The following is a 25300-nucleotide window of genomic DNA, read 5'->3' as shown; positions in this document are numbered from 1 at the left end:
ACCCAGGAGGCTGAGGCAGGAGGATCACTGAACTTACGAGTTTGAGGATAGTCTGGGAAATACAGTAAGATCCCCATCTTAAATAAAATAAAATGGATGTTTTAGTCCTTACTTAAAATACAATCATAAATACTTGTTTAAATAAGAAATGCTTGTTACTACTCATTTATTCACTTAGCCCCACAAACATCTGCAAGATTGATAGACAGGGGGCTTTAGGGAGAAACACTTCCCATCCTTGGGAAGCTCAGAGAGTGGAGAGAAGGTGGAGACTGACACATAGGACTGTTGAGTTCCCTGACAGGAGGAGCCTTTGCTACTGTGGAAATAATGTTGAGAGTTAAGCACAAGAACCAAGACTTTCTGGAAAGCTGAAAAATAAAGTCACTGCCTGCAAGTGCAAAGGAATGCTTTTTCGGGTCCTCCTTTCCAAGATGACGAAAAAAAGAAGGAACAACGGTCGTGCCAAAAAGGGCCGCGGTCATATGCAGCCTATTCGCTGCACGAACTGCGCCCAGCGCGTACCCAAGGATAAGGCTATTAAGAAGTTTGTCATTCGGAACATAGTGGAGGCCGCCGCTGTCAGGGACATTTCCGAAGCGAGTGTCTTCAACGGTTATGTGCTTCCCAAGCTGTATGTGAAGCTGCATTATTGTGTGAGTTGTGCCATTCACAGCAAAGTGGTCAGAAATCGATCTCGTGAAGCCCGTAAGGACCGAACTCCTCCACCCCGATTTAGACCTGCTGGTGCCGCCCCACGACCTCCACCAAAGCCCACGTGAGGGGAGCTGGGTCTTAATGGACTGAAGAAAACTCTCTTGAGAAAGAAATAATAAATTGAATGTTATACTTTATACAGCATGTTGAGTGTAGCTGCCAGAGGTGGGTTGGGTTAATTCAGCCTATCCAAGTTTAAGTTTGTACTCAGAAAATGAATAAAGAGGAACACACTGGAAGCGGGGGGGGGGGGGGAAGAGCAAAGGAATGGCCACAGGAGAAAGGTTGTGTGTCCAGAAAGGAGCTATATGTGCAGTGGGGTGCCACTGGACCAGGGGACTGGGAGAGCACCTGGGAAAGGATTGGGACTGAGACAGAGGGGCATGTGGCCAGACAGGTAAAGAAAGGTGAGCTGGAGGTGAGCAGCAGGAGAAAAGCCAAGTGAAACCAAGGTTGGGGAGCCTAGGAGGTGCCCTGTCTGCGTTAACTAGAAAGTCATGATAATATGGTGACAGCATGCGCATGGGCAGGAGAGGCACCCTCCCAAGAACAATGTAAATGAGGGAGCTCTGAATTCTCTGGGAAATAAAAAGAAGCCTGGAATTCATGATGTTATTAGGTCATCTCACACATGGATGAATTAAACAGATCACGGGGAAAAAAAATCTCAGCGTGGAATTGACTTCCCTGGCTATATCCAAATTACATCTCCCTTTTCTCTTCTCTTGAGCATCTGGAATGTGCTTAGAGGTTAAACAGTAACTTTACTAACAGCCAGCTTACCTCATCCTCAACCAGAATTAGGAGGTCCACCTCTCCCTGTTAAATCAGGTGGCACATTGTTAAAACCAAAGAGAAGTTAAATCTTGGATTATCTGATGTTACAGATATTTAAGCAAGAACCTCTTCATTATAGTGACCAGGTAAATGGTGACCAGGATTAACACTGTTTGATCATTTCCCTGCAGCACTTAAGTACAAAAGACAGCATAGAATCCAGGAGCAAGGGAACACAAAGATACTATATAGCTGTTACCACTGCCTACATTTAGCAATCATAAATGGCACAGAAATTGTGCAAAGTGAATAAGTAACAACATATGTAGAATTTATATCTGAGAGTGCCTTGAGTTTTAATGTGCTCAAAACTTTTAACTAGTTAAGTAAGGAAATTGATTTATTTCAAAATATAAATTTCTTGTGTAATATCATTTTCAGTAGATACTAGGGAATCAGTTACTTACCTCACCACCACTTTTATTTTCTTTAAGAAGAAAAATCTCTAAAGAAAGAGATTCACCATCTTTGGTAACCTAGATACATAGTCTCAGGAAATATCTAAATTAATCTCTCATGCTAAAATGTAAACCTATTTCCTTTTATTTTTTTCCTCACTAAAGTAAGGGAACAGCTGTCCATAATCTTGGTCATATGCTTGTAAACTATTCTTATCACACCTCACCCTTCCCTTAAGTTGGATGTACCTCTCTCCCTTCTTTGTTGTTTATAGACATAAAAATTTGCTATTAATTCATTTTTTTAGGAAGGAAAACTTCAACATATAGACTAGCTACCTAGAAGGGTTTGTGCTCTGTGAGAACCAGGTGGGGAAGAGTTGATTTTCATTATTCTCATTTCTTGTATTCCTATCATACTAATGTTAGAATTACATTCTCCCTGTTTGAGATACTTAAATGATAGGTAATGGATACAAAAGTAGGTGTAAAAGAAAAATGCATATGAGATCTTCAAAGAAAAGCTATTATTTTAGGATGTATATCAAGACTTTAAAACACAACTAGAATATTTTGTACACATATACAGAAATGAGCTCAAATGGATCAAGACATAAAAGTTAGGACTATAAGACTCTTAGAAGAAAACATAGTAGAAAGCTTTTGTGATGCTGGATTTGAGACTAATTTCTTGCATATGACATCTAAAACACTACAAACAGCGTGAAAAGACAACACACAAATGGGAAAAAGTAAGTGAAAATTATAAATTCTACAAAGAATTTATATCTAGAATAACAACACACAAAACCCAATTAAAAATCAGAAAATAATTTTTAAAATATATTTTAGGGAAGGGTCTACAGGGTATTCAGGGTCTCACTACCAGATTGGACTCATAGTGATCCACCTGTTTACAGCCTCCCAAGAGCTGGGATTACAGGGGCGCCACCATGCTCAATCTCAGCGTGCCCTAGGGGCAGGTTGGGCATAGCAGGCCCAGGGATTGAACCTCTGGCCCCTGCACCTGCTTGTAGGCACTTTAATCCACTGAGCTATTTGGCTGCCCCTAAAGAATTTGGATATACAGTTCTCCAAAAAAAGATACACAAATGGCCAATAAGTACATAAGAAGTTTTAAAAGGAGTTAATTGGGATATCTGACACCTACTTGGTTCTTTGGTTTACATGATACAATGAAAGTAAGTGCTTAATACATTTTAGTTATAATTTTTATTTTGGGTAAACAAAAGTACAAGTGTTTGCCTTATTAGAGTTTAGTTTCCCATAAGAAAACATCGTAAGTTTTCTGTCTGAGATCCTGAAAACTAACCTTTGATGAGGAGCTTGGAAGTATTACAGGTATCAAAGCCCAGTTCAGTTTTATTCATAGCAAGATTAGTGGAGGGTCTGCCCTGAGCAACACCCTGGGCTAGGCCCAGTTGGAAGAAGGCATCTGTGCAGAGACTCCAGATGCAGGAGAACCCACTTTTTTGGGCTGAATTTGCTTCATGAAGGATTTACCATGGCAACAGGTAAGCAACTGCAGAGCCCTGCCACTGCCACTGTGACCTGTTCCCCAGGTATTGGAAATTGCACAGCATGACTCATGATGGATTTCTCTTTTTGGTATCTACTGGGTTAGAAATGGTGAGCAAACATATGGTATTGAAAAGGGTCTTAGGAGACAGAGATCTTATACAAGGTGGAGAGCATGTTCACAAAAGCAGAAGGATTTCTTTTTTTTTTTTTTTTTTTTTTGGACTGGCTCAGGATGCCTTCAGGGCAGGTTTGGCTAGGCTTGAGGATCTGGGACCGAACCACAGCATCCTGAGCCTGACTGCTTTGTTTAAGCAATCACTTAAACAGATGAGCTAATTGGGCAGGCCCCCTCACAAAAGCAGAGATGAAGGATTTGCTTTTTAATTAATTAATTTTTAATGTATTTGGTACAGGGTCTTACTATGCAGATTGGACTCATAGTGATCCTCCTATTTTCAGCCTCCCCAGAGCACAGGCATGTACCATCATGCCTGGACTTAGAGCTCAGCACACCCAGGGGTGGGGCTGATGTGGCCTGTTGTACTGGGGATTGAACCCTGGTCCTTGTGCTTGCCTAAGCAGGTACTTAGTCCACTGAGCTATCTTGCTGGCTGGCTCTAGCAATGAAGGATTTTCAAAATGACTTTCTTAGGAGATGATGGAATGCTTATTAATTCAACAAATATATCCTTCCTGTTCCTTATAGGCCAAAGAAGGCTGGATTCTGGGAGAGCAGTGGTAAGCCCTGGCGACAAGTGTCTTACTCTTAGCAAGGTGGCAAAAGTGAGGGCTTGGTGGAGGACCACAGGGGAGATAGGCCATGCACACATATACTCATTAAGAATCCAAAAACCTTTTTACAATACAGCTGTCATGAAGAATAGTTTTTAGGTCATTAGGGAAATGAAGTGGTGGCACTTAAGTGGAGATCCAATGACTGACATGTGCTAGGCCTTGAGAAGATCCCTGCATAGAGAATTCTAGCTACAGAAGAGTCAGAATTCAGAGAACTAGAAAGGTGTCTGGATCTAGAGGATCCTGTCTTAAATTAGGATTATTTTCCCCTAAATTTGGTAGAAAATCATTAGAGAGTTTTAATCAAGGGAGAGATATAATATGATTTGTAGTCACTTAAAAAAGTAGTTGTAGCTGCTGTTAGAGATTGAAACATGTAAGAGGTGAGAGCCAAGCAGAAAGACTAAATTGAATGACAAATCATGCTCTTTGGAATAGAGCAGCAGAGGTGGAGAGAAGGGAGGTAAGAGATGCTGATTGTGCTTATTTATTTTCATGGAAGTAAGAACATCTCACTCCTTCGGCATATGGCCCTCAGCACACTGTGCCTGAGTTCCACCCCAAAATTCTTCCCACCCTTTACATCTGTGTCCTGTCTTCATGACTCAGTTGTCATGTCCCTCAGTCAAGAGGCACCAAGCACTTGCCATGTGTGTGGCACTGGTCTCCTCCACCCAGGAACACCAGAAGAGGAATATAAGCAAACACACATTTTACCAGAAAACAAGAGGGAATATGGCAAGTGCCCTAGAGGCAAATGTATTAGTCTTTTTGAATAATGAGAGGACAGCAGCCTAGAAATACACAGCTAATCCCTGTAGAAAGGCTCTTTAAAATGCCATGAGAAGTCACCTGAGATCTGAAGCAGGATGATGACATGATCAGATTAGCAAATAGGTTTAAGTGGAATGAAAATGGCCCAGTGACACTGGCTAGCAGGAGGTGGAGGTAGCTCAGAAGGAGATGCTGGCTGCAGTAGTGAGGATAAAGGTGGAGCCCGAGGATGAGCGTAAGACATACTGGGGTGGTAGACACCACTGAGTGTGGTAACTGCCTGCAAGTATTGAGGATGGGTGCACTAGGGAGCAACCAAGGAAGGGAAGACTTGCAGACTTCCTATCTTTTATTCTTGCTAGCCTTCTTTTCCTCCCCTTGTTCTCATTCTTCCCTTTTCATTCTCTTTGTTTCCCTTCCTTCCTTTCCCTTCTTCTTCCTCCCATGTTTTATTTCCATAAGGAAATTGAACAAGCAAAAAAAAAATCCCTTTTCATTTTATCTGGATTGTTCATAGATGGAAAATTGTATGTTACTATACTTCATTGGTCTCTAACTTTTATAATTTTACAGTCTGGACTCAATATATGAGGCTAGATACATGTGTATATTTTCACTAAACAATTATTTTAATGTGAAATAAAAACTTACATAGAATAAATCTATTAGAAAATTATCATTAGCTCCAGCTTCTGAAACAAAGTCAAATGATTACATTTTACATTTTGTAAAACTCCTGAGTTATAACTTCATTACTTGTGATTACTTCCCTCTATAGTTGAAATGGGTTTTTAGCAGCTAAGGGCTATCTACCCAAAGTCACTTAACTCTAAAGGATTACAGATGGGACTGAAATTCAGATCTTTATACTTGAATTTAGTGCTCTCTTCCCTACAGTGCTCCCATATAGGCCTTGTTTAATAAAGTGTTTGAATAGAGGTAAGAGCAATAGCAAGTTAAGAATTAAACATGTTAACAAGTTTTGTGTTTATTTAATAACTCAAAATATAAGTAGAAAGTCTTTATAGATCCTTTTAACACACTCTTGGATGCACAGGGACCAGACCTATGATATTTGGCACCTGCTGATCATGTTTACAGAAAAGAGTAGTCATGAATCAAGAATAAAAAGCAAGCTTCAACAGGCTAAGGTCCCTACTCTCTGTTTTGTCCATCAAGTAATGTTTCCTCTTAAGAAATAAAAGGTAAGGGAGAAAATATAATCTCATCTTAATTCCTGTGTTGTGTATTTAAATCTATAAAAAATGCTAGTGTGTGTTAAGAAATACCATCATAAAATCTTAGTAGATTATAGTTCTTTTCAAGGAAACTAGAAAAAATGTATTTGACTTATATGGAAAAGATGAATAAGAATGGAAATATGGGCTACATATCATCATGCATGCCTATAATCCCAGCACTTAAAGAGGACTCCAAGTTCAGGCCTAGTATGGGCAACTTAATTATTTAGTGAGATTCTGTCACAAAATAAAAAATAAAAATCAATGGTTGAGGATACTGCAGTATGAAAGCTAACAGTTCAATCCCTGCCATAAAAGAAGAATAAAATAAAAATAAAAATGAGAAGAAAGAGAAAAAGGAGTAGAAGAAAGCAAAAGAGATATTTGGCTATAACTTTGTAGCAAAAGAGTCTCAGAGGAAAGAGATAATGTTGAAAACAAATAAGAAAGACCAGTAAATTTAAGGAAAATGGATGATTGTATCTGAGAAAATCAGGTGAAAACAGGTGAAAAGAAAGATTTTTATAAAATGATTTTGACAGACAGGATGAAAAATAGGGTAATTTAAATATAGATAACATAAGAAAGTAGTTGATTGAGGCGAGCATAATTACAATAGAAACAACCCCAGGATTCACTATGATGTTTACTTCACAAAGTAGTGAAAGAATGAAAGGACAAGAACTGTTACAGATGAAAACAAAAACTATAGGTCAGACACATGCAAGTGCATCTATATAAAATTCCACATCTTAGAGACAGATAGAAAAATGAAACCATGTCCAAATCAAGCATTTGATTTGAACCGGGCAATTAAAATCTCACTTTAACATGTTCTAAAAGGCTACCCTGAAAGTCACAGATGTATAGACAAACCCATTGTGCAAATTAATTGGAAAGGAGGCCCTGAAATAATTATACTATTTAAGTAAACAAGCAATTGGTTAGTGAATGTAGTTAGAAGACATCATGAATTTTTAACAGAATTATTTGCGATAAAAGATGTATGAGATTCAAGATTAGCTAGAAGCCCATAAAAGGAATAAAACTGCCTATGAGGTCAGGGCAAATAACATCGAGTTCAAGTTGGGAGAAGATCAAGAAAACGAGCTCAATTAACATCAGGCTCTGGATGCCCTGTATTTCTATCAGTGACAGCAGAGACACACCTTGAGGGCATTACAAAATTTTTTTTTAAATCTTTTTTTCCTTTCCCTGCTTACTTTTTCTTTGGTTTTTTCTTTTCTTGATTGGTTGTTCTTTTATATGAATGAAAATTGTTTCCAATTTTTGTTATTGTTCTCTTCTGTTTTTTATTGTTCCTTCTCTCTTCCCTCCTGTCTTTTTCATGAGTTTCTCAAAGTTTGTGTGATCTCCTTTTGTTCTCTCCCCTTGCTTTTAACCTCTTCCTTTTCTTCTGTTTCTATGTTCCCCCTAACTCTTTTAAAAATCTCCCCTGAGCATAAAATTGTTTTGTTGAGGGCATATTTATTGTATATAATTTTCTGGTTTGTTTTAGGTTTTATTATATAACCACAAATATATTCATACAGTTAAAGATAGTAAATCAATAGTTACCACAGTTGTCATTCTCTAGGATATACTTGATGCTACTGTTATTGCTATTTGTACTATCTGAGCCCAGGTGACATAACTGTTCTAAGCAGTTGTTCTTCCTAGTGTACCATGATTAAGATTGACTTATGAGTTATATGCATAACTATATGCCAGTGCCAAAGAATCAGGTTCTAGGCAGCAACTTTCAACTCTAAAAAATTAAAGAGGCAGGATCTTACAACAGACTCAAAGCCAAAAATCCAGCTATACTATGAAGACATCTCTGGGAAGTAGTCATTTCCTAGAGATTCTAAAGACTATGAATAAAGCAACTTGCCACAAATAATTTACAAGCACCAACACAGAAATCAAACTAAAAAAAAATTAAAATATTCTTAAGCAAGATTCAGTCTCAGACTTCCAGTTCATCAAAGACAAACCCATGGAGCAATGAGGAGGAAGAATTTGAAACTACCATCTGGACTCCGAACTGGTAACAGTGGATGTTACAAAGCAGTTGAATGAGGCTGTAGAAAAAATCAGATAAGAAATAATTTCTCAGATAACTACAAAGATGGTGGCCATAACAAAAGACATGTTTAGTGACTCTAGAGCAGATACAGATAAAAAATAGAGGAAAAATGATTAGAAAAATTATGAAAAGCATAAATACTCAAGAGGGAAAGAAATATATGAAACAGATTAAAATAGACATTCAGGAGATTGAAAATTCCAGTGAATGTATGTCCAGAATAATAATCCAATATGAAGACAGGACATCAGATATAGAAGACAAGATTGCATTTCCTGATCATGAAAGGAAAGATGTTTTAAAAAAATATCAAGAGGCTATCAAAAATCAATCCAACAGCCACTAGATGATGCAAAGTAATATACAATTGATCAGAGTCAATAAAAAAGCAAGAAATAGCACAAATGACATAGCAAACCGGTTCACAGAAGAAATGGCAGAAAACTTTGCAAGCATGGAAAAATAGTTTGATATATAGTTAAATGAGACATATAGAACTCCAGTTAGTCATGATAAAACAATCCACACAAAGATATATAATAGTCATGATTCCAGGAATTCAATATAAAAACAGAATAGTAAAGGCTGTGAGAGACAAAGAAACAAACCATTTATAGGGGAAGTCCATCAGAATACAGCAACTCCTCAGCACAAACCATCAAGGAGAGCTTGGAGTGAAGTATTTCAAACCCTAAAAGAAAATAACTACAACCCAGATTGATGTATGAGGCAAAACTATCTTTCAAAACTGATGGGGAAAAAAGATACTTCCACACAAAGAACAACTGAAGAATTCATGACCTCCAAACAAGCACTCCAAAATGTTCTGAAGGACATTCTGGATGGGAATAACAAGGACTACTACTCCATGAACTCCAAGACAGAGTCTACCAGGCAAGACAAGTAATTACACAGTGGGGGAAAAAAGAGAACCAACAGTAGGAAAATAGCATGATAAAAACAATTCAATACCTATCAATAATAACTATCAACATTAATGTCTTAAGTCACCAGTCAAAATCAACAGACTGGCAAAATGGACCAAGGAGCAAGATCCAACAATATGCTGCATACAAGAAACATGCTTAATGCAAAAAGAAACTCATATACTGAAAGTCAAAATCAAAGGATTGAAAACAATACTCTTTGCCACAGGTACCCAGAAAAAGAAGAGGTTCTATTCTACTTGCTGACAAAGTGAATTTCAAGTCAAGAGTGTTTAAAAGTAGAAAGAAGGTCACTACATCCTTGTAAATGTAATAATCTAAGAGGAAGAGATAACAATAATATATATGCACAAAATACCTTTGTATCTACCTATATAAAACAAATATTGACAGACATGAAAAATCAAATGAGCACTAATATATTTGTAATAGGGGACCTCAATGTCCCACTGTCACAGATAAACAGATCACCTAGGCAAAATACCAACAATGAGATGAAAACTGAACCAAAAATTTGAAAAATGGGTGGATCACTATGAGTCTGATCTAGTAGTAAGACCCTGAACACCCTGTAGACCCTTCCCTAAAATACAAAAGAAAAAAAGAGAAAAAAAAGGAGACTGGGTGTGGTGGCAAGTGCCTGTAATCCGAGCTCTTGGAAGGCTATAAACAGGTGGATCACTACGAGTCTGATCTAGTAGTGAGACCCTGAACACCTATAGATCCTTCCTTAAAATGCAACCCCCCAAAAAATTTGAAAAATGAGTCTTGTAAATGTCTACAGAGTATTCCACTTTATGAGAGCAGAATGCACAATTTCTCAGGTGCACGTGGGACATCAACCAAAACAGACTACATACTAACATGTAGAACACGCTTAAGTAAATGTAGAAGGGTGAAATTATTCTATGGATATTATCAGACCATAGTACACAGAAATTGCACATCAATGCAAAAGAAACCGTAAGAATTTTATAAACACATGGAAACTAAATAACATCCTCTTGAATAACCAATGTACCACAGATGAAATTAAAGAAGAAATTAGAATGTTCCTATAATTAAATAATGCCAATAGCATATCAGAATTTATGTGATGCAATAAAAGCAGTCCCATAAAGGAAATTTATGGCAGTGAATATCTATGGAAATGAAAATTAAAATACTGAGATTCCAGCTCTCCCCAGAAAGAATGGCTATCATCAAGCAGTCAATCAATAACAAATGTTAGAGGGGTTGTGGGGAAAAAGGAACCCATTTCCACCGTTGGTGGGAGTGTAGACTTGTACAACCACTGTGAAAATCAGCGTGAAGGTAGAGCTCAACCCAGCTATTCCTCCTCTAGGTGTTTTTTCCGCAAGAACTGAAAACATCATATCACAGTGATATATGTGCACCCATGTTTATAGCAATGCAATTTGTCATAGCTAAACCTTAGAAACAAAGCAAAAGCCCATCAACTGAGGAATGGATTAAAAAATGTGGTATGTTTATCAATGGAGCATTACTCAGCTATAAAGAAAGATAAACTCAAGGCTTTCATAGGTAAATGGATGCAAGTAGAAATCATACTCATAAATGAAATAAATCAGACCTAGGTGGGTAAACATTGTATTTTTTCCCTGTCCAGAACCTTAAAGATTGAATAAAATCTAAAAGGTATGGTAGATATTGTGAAAGAGAAAGAAACTGCTCAAAGGGAAGGAACAACTGGGATGAGGGAAAGAAAAATGTAAAAAAGCAGGAAAAAACAAATATATAGGTATCTATACAGGATAGCTTGGATAATTATTCTACTGATTTTTGCTGCTTTATTTAAAGGATAGTTTAATGATTTAATTTGCTTCTTTCTCTCTAATTTTTAAAATATTTTTGTGACCAATTTTGTATGCTAATACCTGGTTATCTAAACAACTAATTTGAAGGCAACAATACACAATATATTAAACTGATAAGAACAGATATTACACCTGATCTAAGCAAAAAGGCTGAGAAGCGATCACAATACACAATATAAAAACCATTGTTGAATACCTAGTATTTTGCTTGTTAAAATTTTGCCTTGTTTCTATTTTTTTAATTTCTCTTCATTTTCTTTAAAAAAGAAACATATAATAAAAATAGCCAAGATGAAAAACCTAGTTTTTAACCACAAGCTTCTAGAAAAAGCAAAGCAAGTTGGTACCAAAGTTCACAGGATGGAGAAAACGGTACAGATCAGAGCAGAAATTAATGCAATGGAGACTAAGATAACAATAGAAAGAACCAATGAATTGAAGAATTTGTTGTTTGAAAGGTTAAATAAAATTAACCAACTCTTAGCCAACCTTTTAAAAAGAGGAAAAAAAACCAGATTCAAATACATGCAATTAGGAATGAAAATTCCTAATATCATAACAGATCCTGCAGAAATTTACAAGGTTGTGAAGACTTGCTTCTAGATCCTATATTCTTATTTTATTTTATTTTTATTAATTTTATTGAGAAACAAATAGTAATGAGACAGTTTCAAAACAGGATAGTAGGACAGTTATAATAATTAATACATTGCATATTGTTGTCTTCGTAGTAGTTATTCATAGTACAAGATGGAGACATGATATCCTGTCCAAACACTATTAGTACAAATCTTACTTCTCATTGAATTAAGAGAAAGTAGCTGTATATCTATCCTAACTATTTTATATATACAGATACAAAATGGTCCTTCATTTATATCCCCCTTTTCCATTTAGTTTTGTTAAATATGGGTATTTCATTGCCATTTAAATATTGTAGGAGCATGAATTCAGCAAAATAATCCAATATAGTCCAGTAGTTGTAGTGGGTTACCATAGGACTGTGCAGAACTCAAAAGTCATCTCTGAAATTGCTGGACTCCAGCCCTTGTTCTCTGCTCTAGCTGTGCTTTCTACCACCCTCTTTTTTTTGTTTCCATAATTTTATTGAGAAACAAATAGCAATGAGACAGTTTCAAATCAAATTAGTAGGTCAGTTTCAATAATTAACACATTGTATACTGTCTTCCTACTGGCTATATGATGTACAAGATGCAGACATGATATCCTATTTACAAACACTATTTGAACAAATCTCTCCATTCATTGAATTAAGAGAATGCAGTTGTTTATCTATCCTAACCATTTTGAATACACATTCATCTGTATCCCCTTTTTCTGTTTAGTTCCGTCATTTAAATATTATAGGTGTGTGAACTCAGCAAAATATTCCAGAATAGTCCGATAGTCCATAATAATATTCGGTCTTCTGCATGACTGGCAATGTCAGAAGTTGTTGACCTGAGTCCCCCACAGCTCAACATAACAAAATGGCTTTATTTCTTATGCTTTTTTTTGTGGAAAAGTATTTTTATTTTTATTTCTCCCCCTCCTCCGGCATCTCTTCTTTTTTTATTGTTTTATTGTTTTATTTATTTTTTATTTTTTCCCACAATTTTATTGATAAACAAATAGCAATGAGACAGTTTCAAATCGAATCGCTAGGACAGTTTCAATAATTAACACATTGCATATATTCTTCCTAGTGGTTAATTGCTGTACAAGATGCGGACATGATATCCTATTTACAAATACCATTAGAACAAATCATCCTCTTCATTAAGAGAATGTAACTATATATCTATTCTAACCACTTTGAGTACAGATACAAAATGGACATTCATCTGTATCCCCTTTTTTTGTTAAGTTCCGTTATCTGAATATTATGGGTGTGTAAACTCAGCAAAATATTCTAAAAGAATCTAGTAGCCCATAATAGTATTGGGTCTTCCACTTGACTGGCAATGTCAGAAAGTATAAAAACAAAATATAAGAAGTAAAGCCATGCTGTTATGTTGAGCTGTATACTTCCTTTTTTGTACTTTTCTGCTGGATGGTTAAGACCAAGATAAAGCAAGACCTATGTAACAAGAATTGTACCTTTTAGATCTGATAAGGTCAGTCAAATCCCCTCAGGATTTATCCTGAGACCCTGTACCTCAGATTGTAGATCCTTTGTCAGTGTTAGCCATGTGGATGAGTCATGGCCATTGCTTGACCAATTTGCTCTCTGTTCGTGCTGCTTGTCAAGACATGCTGGTTGCTGTCTCTCAGGTAGATGTTTGTTTAAAAAGGAAAGGGGTGGTGAATGAAGGTAGGAGACAGGAAAAGGAGTGTTGCAGGATTGTCTTGCTACAGTGCTGTATATGGTTAGATTTCTAAACTTATGTGTAAACATATATAATTGTTTATTCTTATTTTAAAAATATATTTTAATTAAAAAATTTTTTTCATCATATTCTGTAGGTACTTACAGTTTAACATATCAATACTTGATGAAAAATACCTGTTCCATGTTATGCCTAAGATGTTTGATATTCAGACGGATAGTGAGGTTAAGCTTAACAGCCTAGGTTGTATGGTAATAACAATAAGCTTCTCTTCTGGAGGGTTAACAACCTAAGTTTGCAGACCAAAATTAGAGAAAAAGGAGTGCCACAAGGAAAGCCAACATTTTGGCCCTAGCCTTCCAAGGTCAATTAAGACTCCAGACAAATGAGAACCTGTACTGTAACATCATGTAACTCAGTAGTGTCCCAAATTTTCTGATCAAGGAGATCATGAGGCCAAAGCGGAAAGTGATTGTTGATGTAGAGTGTGCCTAAGGAGAGTAACATGTAGAGAAAAACATTTTCTCAGGCTTCACAGATCCTATATTCTAATAAGATGGAAAATACAGAAGAAATGGATAGATTCCTTGATACATTCAAATTATCAAAGCTGAATGAAGATAGATAAAAAATTCAAAATAACCCAGTATCAATGAAATTAAAGATTTTTTAATTAACAAATCTCCCAACAAAGAAAAGTCCAGGAACTGCTGAATTCTATAAGAAATTTACAGTGACCTAATGCACTTCAACTCCTTAATGAAACCACACTTCTTTTCAACTCCTTAATGAAACTGAAAGGAAAATAATACTGTCAAATTCATTCCTGGAAGTAAGCATTACTCTGATACCAAAAACCAGAGAAGGATTCAACCAAAAAGAGGACTACTGAACAATTTTCCTAATAAACAGAGATGCAAAAATCCTCAATGAGGTCCTGGCAAACAATGCTGCATATCATCAAGAAAACTATACACCATGATCTTGTAGGCTCCATCCCAGGGATGCAGGGATGATTTAACATATACAAATGAATAGATGGAATATGTCATGTTAACGGAGGTTAGGACAAAGACCATATGATCATCTCAGTAGATGCAGAAAAATCATTTGACAAAGTCCAATACTTATTCATGATAAAAAACCACAGAAAACTAGAATAGTCTTTATGTCAATCTGATAGAAGCCATCTATGAAAAATCAACAGTAAAAATCATACTAAATGGACAGAAACTGAAAACTTTCACTCTAAAATTAGGAACAAAACAAGGACGTTCGCAATCTCCACTCTTCTTTTTTTCTTTGAGATAGGGTCTTACAGTGTTGCCCAGTCTGGCCTTGAGCCCATGGTAATCTTCCTGCCTCAGTCTTCCAAGTGCTGCGATCACATGTATTCACTGTCATGCTTGGCTTATCAATCTTGTTCAATACAGTTCTGGAAACATTAGATAGAGAAATTAGACAAGAGAAAGAAATAAAAGGAATAAAGATAGGAAAGGAGAAAGTTACATTATCATTATTTGTGGATAATATGATACTCTACATAGACGATGCCCCCAAATCCACCAAAGAACAACTAGATATAATAACCAAATTAAGTAAGATATCTGGACTACCTGACTACAAAGTCAGTGTTCAAAAGTCAATGACATTCCTATACACTTATAACAAATTCACCGAGAAAGAAATTAGAGGAAAGGTGTTAATTTTTCAAATAGCATCAAAAAATGCCTAGGACTCAATCTATCAAAGAAAGTAAAAGAACTTTATACTGACAACTAGAGGATTTTGAAAAAGGAGATGGAAGAGGATATCAGAAAACAGAACAATATCCCTGCCACTTGGGTAGTAAGAAACAACACAGAGAAAATGGCCATGCTTCTAAAATTACCGTACATATTCAATGAAATGCCAATCAAAATACCAATAGCATACTTCATAGAATTAGAGAACATATTCCTAAAATTCATTCAGAATCAAAGGAGACCTAGAATAGCAAAAGCAATTCTAGGCAACAAAGTCAAGGTATGGCTTATCACAATCCCTGACTTGAAATTATACTACAAAGCTATTGTGATAATAACAGCAATGTACTGGCATAAAAGCAAGGCAAAGCAAACCAAAAGAAAAGAAAACAACATGATAGACTTAAGGATCAATGGAAGAGAGTAGAAAGTACAGACGATAGAAGATAGGAGTTTAGATTCACTCTTCTAATATGCATAGCAGTTTTCCCACCACCATTTATTAAAGAGGTATCTTTCCTCTAGTGTATGCTTTAGGCCCCTCTGCCAAAGATAAAATGTGCTTTGAATTATTCATGCACCCTCTATTTTGTTACATTGATCCTTGGGTCTGAGTGTTTTTTTTTTTTTCTGGTATGATGCTGTTTTTATCACAGTAATTTTATAATGTAACTTACAGTCTGAGAATGTGAGGCTTCCTGCTTTGCTCTTTTAATCCAGAATTCTTTGCTATTCTAGTCTCTTCTGTGGTTTTGATAGCAAAAAGAAAAGAACAATGAAAAATCTGAATATAGGAATAACTAAATGTGAACAGTATAAAGCCCCAATACGGTGACTTGGCAAGGGATCAGACTGATGATAGACAACAAGAATAAGGGTGTGAACAATGATAATGATCATGACAGAGATAACAGTAACATAAAAGTCAATACTAGCCATGAAACACCATTTGTGACCTTGTCACTCTAAAGTTTTATAGTTGCTCATCTGTATTCACAAATTCTTCTTTTTTTGATTAATTTTATTGAGAAACAACTAGCAATGAGACAGTTTCAAAACTTATTAGTAGGACAGTTTCAATAATTAATACCTTGCAAATTGTTGTCTTCACAGTGGTTATTCATAGTACAAGATAGACATGATATTCTATCCACAAACACTTCTTTTTCTTTTCTCAGCTTTTTGGAGACAGAGTCTTGCTATGCAGTTCAGGTTGGCCTTGAGCAGGCCTTGTAGCCCAAGCTGGCCCTAAACTCACCAAAATCTTCCTGGTCCCCATCCTGATGCTGGGATTATAGCATGTATCTACAAATTCTTGCATCTATATAGTCAGTCACCTGAAGACTGAAAATTCCAGAAATTTTCCCAAAGCATAACTTGACTATTGCTTTCTAAGGATTGTACTGAGGCCACCTGAATGAAGAAATGTATACCCTTCTGTAGCTTGCTCCACCTCACAGACCCTCATCCTTCTCCAGTTCTTGTTGTTAAGCACTGTGTACCTCAAGTCTCTTTTGTGTCTGATGGATTTAGGCTGGTAGTGATTGCATGTATACTAAACACATTTAGACCTCTGCTATGTCATCATTACCTAACCAACATCACATATTTACATAGAATTTCATTGGATTAAGTGTCATAAGCAATCTGGAGATGATTTTTTATTTTATTTTATTTTTTGTATTTTAGGGAAGGGTCTACAGGGTGTGCAGGGTCTCACTACTAGATTGGACTCATAGTGATCTGCCTGTTTACAGCCTCACAAGAGCTGGGATTACAGGTGCACGCCAACCATGCCCAGTCTCAATTACCCTCTCAGCATGCCCCGGGGGCAGGCCCAGCACTGCAGGACCAGGGATCAAACCCCTGGCCCCATGCCTGCTTTTAGGTGCTTTAATCAGCTGAGCTATTTGAACAGCCCTTTGGAGATGATTTAAATGGTATGGGAAGATACATGTAAGTTATGTGCAAATGTTAGTCTATTTTATATGAGGAACTTGAAAAACTGCAAGTTTGGTACTTCAGGGGATCTGGAACCAAACTCTTGTACATGCTAAGGGATTACTGAGCTCACTCTATTCTCAGCATCCTTAAGGAAGTTATAGTATTATTTATATGGCTTTATTAGTCCTATTGATATTATTATCCCATCCAGTAGAAACAATTAGGACCACATCTGTAGCCCCACAATGATAAGATAACTTGATTAGCTTTAATAGAGATTCAGAGTGTCTTGAGAAGAGGGCTTTTGTAAGGCTTGGCTTTGGTTTAATACATAATTCTGTGATGCTGTGGGCAGTGGGGATCAGCTTTGGATTGGAATTGTTGTCAAGGTGGGTTCAGGAGAAATGGGGATTAGCTTGGGTCATATTGCTGCCCTAAAGTGAGGGTAATCAAGTCCTTAAAAATCTCAGAAAGCAGAGGAACAAGACAAGTTTTTCTCCCCCACCCCCACTTCCTCCCTCCTCTGTCCCACCCCCGGAAGCAGAGGAACAAGGCAAAGCTGAGGAAGTCATTGCTAAGAAGACAGTAATTATTTCACACAGAAAGTTCAGGTATTTTGTGATTGTGGTGTGACCTTGGAAGATCGATTGTATATTGTTTTGGCTTTGTCTCTGAACATACTTGTCTTTCTTCCTAGCCTAATTATCGGAGGGCTGGTTCTATCTCAGTCTTGGGTGTTACTCTCTCACTATGCTGCAAAGGATGGACCTGAGAACAAAAAAGAATGGTCCCCAGGGTGAGGTCAGGAGAGCTCTCTAAACTGGAGGTGCAGTAGAAAGGCAAGGAGCTGTGGATGAAAGGACTGAAAAGACCTGGTGATGAATCAGCTTTGTGGAGCGAGAAAGAAGTCACTGAATGCAGTGTATCTTGCACCCTGTAGGTGTAAAAAGAAGGGAAATCAGGAGGGTAGAGGAAGAATTTTATTTTAGGCTACTAAAAGGAAATGCAGAACCCAAAAATTAGCATATGATTAATAAAGTAAAGGCGGATAGTTTCTAAAATGCCATTGCAAAATATCTTAATTTAATATCAACTAATTTTAAGACTTACCTCATTTTTACCTAAAAGATTTTCCCACCCCCTTGGCATGGCACTGTGTTAGTTCATATTGCTTAGTTCTTGAATTAGTGCTGTGTGAAGGAGGGATGACTGTGCATTTTGCAGTGGAGGCTTAGCAAAAAACAGTGAAATTCTCAGGGTCATCATAGAACAGGTTCACATTGGAACTAGGATTACACTGGCTTTATTTTACGTCTATTGTGTAATTACTCCAAGTCAAAAGTTCTCCTCAGGTACAAATAATATTAAATTTGGATGTATCTTAGTAGAAATATTGAATATGAATTTAGGAAGTTGAGTACCAGAAAAAAATGACATTACCAAATAGGTTATATAATATTTTTGTTACATAACAGGATGGTAGACTATCACATTTTTTCAAAATAATTTTGTTGTTGCTGGAGGATAATAAATTCTCCTTGTCCACAAATAGAATGGCTGTTTCTTTTTCTTTTTTCTATTTTGAGTTAGAAATGGGTAGACATATTAAGAATGAAATCTGAAGGCATCCAACTATGTGTCCTTGACACTATTGGGTAAGCCTAGATATGAAGATATGAAGAGTCAAATTCTTCCTATTATACACTCTTAGTTGTACAACAACATTGTTGGCTAACCCTTCCTTCCCAGCTCACATTTTCTGTTTGATGGCAGACAAAAAAAGTATTTCTGGTGGTATTCAGGACTAAACCCAGCACCTCATGCAGCAGGCTCTCTACAGCAGTGCTGCATTCTCACTCTCTTTTAGTATTTATTATTATTGTTATTATTATTTTAAATTTTGAGACAGGGTCACATGAAGTTGCCCAGGCTGGCTGTGAACATGTGATCCTTTTGCCTCAGTCACCCACGTAACTGGGATAACAGATGTGTGCCAGTATGTCCTGGCTTAAAATCACTTTACTGAAAAAAAAAAATCACTTTACTGCGCATAGTTTATTACAAGTTATTTACTTATTTTACTTTATAAAGTAAATTCAAATTTAGAAACAATTCAAATTTAGAATGTACATAAAACAAATATACCATTTTGAGAAAATGGAATGCCTTTGATCAGGAATTTCAAGGTATTCTGGTTTTCTAAATTTACAGCAGTTACTAATTAATTAATTAATTAATTATTTCACAGTTTTGGTGATCAAACTTAGGACCTTGTGTTTACCAGGCAGGTGCTCATGCCTCTGAGCTATGTCCCTGGCCAAGAATCCCCATTAGATGGCAGGCAGAGTAGGCCATAAAACAAGGCTCTACATAGAGCTGCTGGGGAGAGAACGCATTAGGCAATGAGAGGGCAGGGCTTTTTAAAGCACAGCTTGCCACAGCGCTAACAAGGTTTTGCCTTATGAATCATAATTTCCTCCTTCAGAAATAAAACCATTGAGAAGATGTCATAAGCAGAAACTCTTTGATTCATTCAAAACCCTTTAAAGTTTTCTCCAAGGACAATGGTTTTCTTTTCTTTTGGAACAATATTTTTCTACAGGCTGTGTCCTTTTCCGGGACCTAACCTATCAGGATGTATGAAAGTTGGGTTTCAGAATTATCTAGCTTTGTATATTTCCAGAATTCATTGATCTCTTCACTGCAGCAGTGTATGGGGATAGAAAAGCCCTCCACAGGCATACAAAGAAGCTTGCATGTTCTCTGTGCACACCCTCAAAGACTGTTTCTACAGTTTGGCTTTGGAAATTCCACAGCTGGAGGCCCTGGGTGAGTCAGATCATGGAAATAACAGTGGTGGAGGCCCATCGCTGACCTGGTTTCTTTATAACATGGAAAGAAATAAGCAACAAATTTCATTTATTTTTTAACAGAGGTTTCATCATAATCTTCCTAGAATTCCTAATGGAAGGACCAATAGGGGGCAAGAGTTATGGTTTTAGGGTGAGCTTGTTGAGAAGGACACCTTAGGGAAAAGGTATTATTCATGAATTCATGCTGTAAAAATATCAAAATATTCAGTGCATCTATATGGTCTGATGAAGCTGTTTCACAGACACATTTCCATTTAATTCATTTACTACCAGGCTACTTGAGAAATTGCTGTATTTTGTGCATATTTTGGACTAACTGCTTCAAAACCTTGACAATATGTTTAGTTTGCGTAAAGCAGGCAAAACATATTTTGTTTTGTTCAGCATGCTCTGAACTTTCACAGTTATTTCATTATCTGTTCAGATGGTCCCTCAGCCTTGCTTCAACTGAAAGGGAAGTTGTAAATGTTGTTAAAATAAAACCTGGCTGGTGCATTGGCAGCTGTGCCGTTTGCAAAGGACCCGGGTTCAGGGATCTAGTTCAATTCAAAAAGCTTATTGTCACTAATTTCTCATAGTGACAAGCATTACTATTCATTGCATTTTGTAGAAATCTGTTCAATCTTCCTTGCTTAAGGAAATCTAATTCCATTTTGGTAAGATCCATATTTCTCCAGCTTCTTCTTCTTCTTCTTTTTTTTTTTTTTGGTGTAACTGGGGATTGAACCCAGGCCCTTGCACTTGCCAGGGAAGTGCTTATTCTACTAAGCCATCTCCCCAACCCCAAAATGGCAGAAGGACTTTTTTTTTGGCCACTCAGGATGCCTTCAGGGCAGGTCTGGTTTGGCTTGAGGGTGAGGGGAATAGAACCACAGCATCCCTGAGCCTGACTGCTCTGTTTCAGCAGGCACTTAAAAACCTGAGCTAATGGGCAGGCCCCCTCCAGCTTCTTGGTTTTGAACATGGCTGATTTCAAATGTCTTCCTCTTTATAAAATATTTTAGAGGGCTGGCAATATAGCTGAGTGGCACAGTGCTGCCTGGAAAGTGCAAGGTTGTGAGTTTGATTCCCGGTACCAAAAAAATTAATAAAGAAAAAATAAATAAATAAATAAATAAATGATACCTTAGAATTTGTCCTACTTAAAGTAGTATAATTTCAAGTGAATTCATGACAAAATCCTTAATCTGAGTTGTTTTCCCTCTTCTTTCACTTTTCAAAGTTAATTTGCCATAATTGTATTTAAAGTTGTTCATATTTGGTCATGTTTCTCTACACTCTTATTTACAAATTTTCATATTAGGGTTTCAATTCTGGGGTTTCCTGGTGGATTTTGTGCTCCTCCAACCTTCATCAAGAGTATCTTGGCCTTCTCATTCTCCCTCTCTCACTGTATAGAAATTTTCCTCTTGGATAAAAAATTTGATAAAATGGGACCAGATCATAACACTTTGCCTTTTGACTGAAAAACAACAACAACAGCAACAAAAAACCCAAACAAACAAAAAATAAAAAAAAAAAAAACCAAAAACAAAAAACCCCTGAGAATTGGTAAATCAAAGGCAAAGAAAAATGTTAACCTACAGTCACTCTAGATTCATTTATTTATTCATTTATGTAACAAACACCTGCATGAGCAGTACAGGTACTATGTTAGACAATAAAAACAGAACAGTGACCAATAGTCAAAGGGCCTATATTTTATTGGATAAAAGGATGAAAAGCCAGTTGTGACACTGATAAAGGCTACTAAAAAGATAACACATTTTATGATATTGTATTTAAAATTTGTCCTTATGCATTTGTTAATAGGAAGGAATAAAGCAACTCTTTCCCCTTTTAGAACCTATAGGTAGAGTTTGCTGTAAAAAATTAAAACATCCAGAATCTATTCATCTCAGGAAAGTAAGAAGGTTGCCAGAAAGCACTTGAGAATGTTTCAACTTCTCTGTCTTTGCCTTTTCCATTTCCATTTCCTTTCTTCCTTAGTTTTGTGTTTTGTTTTTGTTTTTGTATCAGGAATCAAACTCAGGACCTTGTACTTGCCAGGCAGATGCTTATGCTGCTGAGCTATCTCCTCAGCTCTTAGATTTAAAACAGAATGTGTTCAGAATATATTTTAATAAGTAAAGCTATCACTTTTTGATTTTTTTTGTTAGAGACCATGATCTATTGGAGAGTACATTGTACCATTTAAAAAGCACATTTTTGAAATTCCTTCTTTATGACTTTTAAGTTTACAAAGAATCATTCAACCTCAATCAAAGTTTCCTTTGTTTTGCTTTCTCTTTACTAATTATTGACCTTCTGGCTGACTTTGACTTTTCTAGTAATTACTATAGCTTAGCTCACTGTGTTCTCTATAATTATCTTTAGCTCATTACATTGTAATATTTATGTGGGACAATTATTATTCCACACACGTGAAAATGTTATCTACTAGCACTACAGCCAAATAAAGCATCAAAATTAGAATAGGAAAAAATTAAGTCTAGAATATTCAGTCCTGTTGATGTTAGGATATTGCTATCATTCTAAATGAAAATTGTCTTTACTAGGGTGATTTTACACCTTGAATGGATGAGACCTTTGGAAACTTAAGAATTGCCTATTCCTTTGAATTTTAGTGTTTTGTAAATGAGTCCTTTATTCAAAATGAACCAAACATTTACTAAAAATTAAAACTAATATTCATTTGTGGCTCATACAGAATAGCTAAAGTGATATGGATGAGTTAAGGAGTATGGATGAAGACAGAGGAAATAGTTCTTGTATTTCTGGAGGGAGGTAAATTTGAATATCTGCTTAGTGCACCTATGCAATCCCATTAGCCATTCCACTCCTAGGTAATATGCCCTATAGGAAGGAGAGTGAAAAGTCATGGAGAAGAACACTTATAGTGGCACAAGAATTCATAGTAACTCTATACTAGAAACCACCTAAATGCTCTTCAGTATTAGAGTGAATAAATAGTGATGTACTTGTACAATAGAAAATCATACAGCAACAGGAACTGAATGGCATGTACCAACACAATGATGGTACAAACATGCTGAATAGAAGAGAGCAGATACAAAAGAAGTATGCCCTTGGGTGGCTTCATTTACATAAAGTTCAAAAGCAGGCAAAACTGTTCAAGTGAAGGAAGACAAGAGGGTACCCTCTGAGGGGAGGTTAAGGATGGAGCACAGATAGATGAATGTGCTTCATTTGTGAAAATTAATTAAGCTATCCAATTGTTGTGTTTTCATACTTTTATGTATGTAAGCAATTGTCCAATAAAATTTATAATAAAAGAGAGTCTTGCAAGAGATGAACCAATGTATTCACTTACTTAGTGCATCTTCACTAGATGCAGATAGATAAATAAATTTGATAAGATTTGCCCTTACCAGTCCTTTATTTCCTGTTTGGGCCCTCTGCATTGGCCTCTATTTTCATAAACCTAGGGACCTTACAGTCTGGATTCTTTCTTTTTCTGTATGAAAATTATCTTTAGAAGCAGATGTCCATAAATCATTACTTTAAGATGTAAATTTAAGTGGGAGTTTTACATCACCTAAGGGCAGCTGAATTTTAAACCTTAGAGTCTTTCTAATGTAAAAAAAGAAATCTTTCATCTCCTATTAAAGGAGCTTCAGCACCTGGAAGCAGACTTAGGGGACAGGGCTTCAGAAGCCTCACTTTTTGGCTTTCTGCTTCTTTCTTGTAAGAAATGACACTGTCAGTTGAGCATAATTCATTATTTTCTTTATGAAATCATTCTTGGCAATCTTGTAGCCTTTTCTAAGAATTTCACTGTAAAAACCTGTGGCCCCATTATGTAGCAAGTTGTTGATATGTTTAGACCTTTCATTAGACCATGAGTTCCCTGAAATCAGGGACTGTTTTTTATTTATCTCTGTGTCTTCAATGATCTAGCATAGTGTTTGACAGGGTAGATAACCAATAAAGCCTTTTGGGAATTTTAATTTATCTTTAAGGAGATAAAGTTCCTATATAATGTATTACTCTGAGACAAGAGGAATAAGGAAAGTCCCCAAATTTCTTACATATCTATCATTGACAAAAATCTGAAAAGAACTGCACGATAAAGAAAAGTATAGACCTATATAACTCATGAATATCAATGTAAAATTCTTTATAAAATAGTAACAACCAGGGGCTGGTGAGATAGCTCAGTGGACTAAAGCCCCTGCTTAGGCAAGCTTAGGCAAACACAGGGACTGTGATTGGATTTCCAACACTACATGCTGCACCCACTCTGTCCTCAGGGTGGGCTGAGCTGGCCAAAGTCTGGGTGTAGTGGTACACACCTGTAATTCTAGTGCTGGGGAGGCTAAAAGTAGGAGGATCACCACAAGTCTGAGCTGTGTAGTCAGATGCTGCAACAACCAATACATTAATCATAATAATAATCATAAATAATGTAACAACCAGAATCTAGCCACCCATTGGAGTAATGCATTTCAGAACTGAGTAAGGGTTATCCCACAAATACAAAGGGGATAGACACTAGGCTATCAATTAATATGACATATTTACAGACACAGAGAAAAGTTTAGAATCATATACATTGATCCACTAGTTGTGTAAATTCAGTTAATATTATTTTTAATAAAAATCCCAAAGAATTGATAGCTATTCATTGAAATAATAAAAATATCTCCATCTGTCCATCCATTTATCCATCCATCATTCATGCATCCATCCACCTATGTCTTAATGTTAGCTCCAAACAAAATTACATGGGAAATAAAACAGTATTCTTGTGATATTACAGTTGAGAAAGTTAAAAGTTATAGTGGGGAGCTGGGAGACTTCTTTGAGGACAGTATCTCCAAAACATAATGAGAAATGTGGAAACTTCCTTAATTTTAAGACACTTCTGAAGAACACAATGTAAGACCTGAACAAATAAAAAGACATGTCATATTTTGGGGTCAGAATATGTGGCCACAGTTAATTGTCCCTAAAGGAACTTAAGGAATTAATACAATTCTAATAAAATACTGGTAAGTTTTTAATAAACTAGACTATATTATTTTAAATTTCATATAAAAACAAGTCAGCAAGAATATGTAGAAAAATTTTGAGAAAAAGAGAGATGTTAAAAAGTTATAAACCTTTAAAAGTTAAGTCTACTTCAAGGATGTATATGGTGAGATTTTTGGATTTATGTGCAAACATGAGAAGCATAGAATTCTTTATCCTATTTTTAAAATATAAT

The 25300-nt window shown here is 36.3% G+C and overlaps 1 protein-coding gene and 1 pseudogene across 2 annotated transcripts in view; both read right to left on the bottom strand.

Annotated features, from left to right (window-relative positions):
* The window catches only part of Kcnb2 (potassium voltage-gated channel subfamily B member 2), a 534338-nt gene that overhangs the window by 143248 nt on the left and 365790 nt on the right, over positions 1-25300 (bottom strand). The gene's annotated exons all lie outside the window — the stretch shown is intronic.
* Positions 11227-11340, bottom strand: LOC111818439 (annotated as a pseudogene).

This window comes from Octodon degus, unplaced genomic scaffold, assembly GCF_000260255.1.
Source record: "Octodon degus isolate 3935 unplaced genomic scaffold, OctDeg1.0 scaffold00091, whole genome shotgun sequence".
Taxonomy (NCBI): Eukaryota; Metazoa; Chordata; class Mammalia; order Rodentia; family Octodontidae; genus Octodon; species Octodon degus.
The sequence above is the reverse complement of the archived record's forward strand: the minus strand, read 5'-3'. Positions and strand labels throughout refer to the sequence as shown.